Source organism: Puma concolor, chromosome A3 (assembly GCF_028749965.1).
Source record: "Puma concolor isolate L17-30 chromosome A3, mPumCon1.1.hap2, whole genome shotgun sequence".
Lineage (NCBI taxonomy): Eukaryota > Metazoa > Chordata > Mammalia > Carnivora > Felidae > Puma > Puma concolor.
In genome coordinates, this window is record NC_141669.1 from 94,836,244 (window position 1) to 94,837,789 (window position 1,546).

Consider the following 1,546-nt stretch of genomic DNA (forward strand, 5'->3'; position numbering starts at 1 on the left):
TAAGGAACTCTGGAAACCACCAGGACTGACTTAATGAGCTGTGCCCTGGCCTAGGCAGAGGAGATGGTAAAACAAATCTCTTTATCAGGGAGGGAGGGAAATGGCAATGGCTTGCCTTCTGGGAGCTGTCAGAACATGCTGGGGTAGAGTTCCTTCAGAGGCACACTCTGCAAGTTGTCAATTGAAAGACAGAAAGCCAAGCTTCTGTAAGCAGGAAACACCACAGAATAGTGGAAGCAACCTAATGAGACTCTTAGCAGGTGCAGTGAATATCCCTATCTGTAAACCCATCTGCAACTTTCTGGAATCTTGTGCTCGTCATGTGCATGACACAGAGTGGGAGGTAGGTATGGTCTGGGAGTGACCATGCTCATCCAGTGTCATGACAGAGGAACATTTCCAAGGCTATAGAAAGCCAACCCAATGATAGAGAATAAGAGTCACTGGGGCAAAGAATAGACTAGATCAGAGTTCTCTGGGTCAAGGTAAACAACAACAACAACAATAACAACTCCTCTCATTCCTCTCCCTTCCTCAGTCACGGCTATTCCCAGAATGAGAGACTGATTTAGAGCCCCAACCCCTGGAGACATAGGGAAGAGCAGAGATTTTAGTGGTTGATATTCCATCTCTTGCTCTCTGTACTCCCACCACCTCCAACAATAGAGACAAAACCTATCTACTGCTAAATATCTGGTGGAATACAGCTTTTCTCAAAGGAACCAAAGTAGTCTTGCTTTGGATGTAGGCAAGGGAGAAGTTGGGGTCCCACCAATCTTGATACACTCGTCAACTCGAACCCAGGACAGACAAGAGGAAGTTAGACAAAAACAAACAGACTTTCTGCTAAGAGTTCAAAGAAAGAAATGTCTCTACTTTCTTAGTAATGTTTTACTCTTGAATACTTTTAATATTGAAACAGATTAGACTCTTAAATACTGAGAACAAACTGAGGTTTGATGGGGGGTGGGGAAGAGGGGAAAGTGGGTGATGGGCATTGAGGAGGGCACCTGTTGGGATGAGCACTGGGTGTTGTATGGAAACCAATTTGACAATAAATTATATTTAATATTTAAAAAAAGAAATAGATTTTCTCAAAATTACAAAGTAATTATGGGACCAGACAACCAGGATGGCTAAAAATGGTTTCACTGTGATATCTGAAATAGTTTCACAAGATAGATTTAAACATGTTAATACTTTCATTTCATTATACTGGCAACATAATTAGTTTCAGAATGTAAGTACCAAAGGTGTTGATTCAAATGTAATCTCAGTATTTTAGCTTGGAAATATAAATGTCAATGAGTTACAGTAAGATATTTTTAAAAGTCAAAATGTATACATATATATACATACAAATCTTTGCTTTATACTTTTTTGGCACATCACAGCTCAAGTAGTGGGATAACAATGGCCGTAAGTGTTAGGTCTTAACCACACTAATGAATTTAAAATTTATAGAATTTTGATCAATGAAATAAAAATGAGAGCTCAGAAATTTTATATATACACATATATGGTGAATTGATTTTCAACAACAACA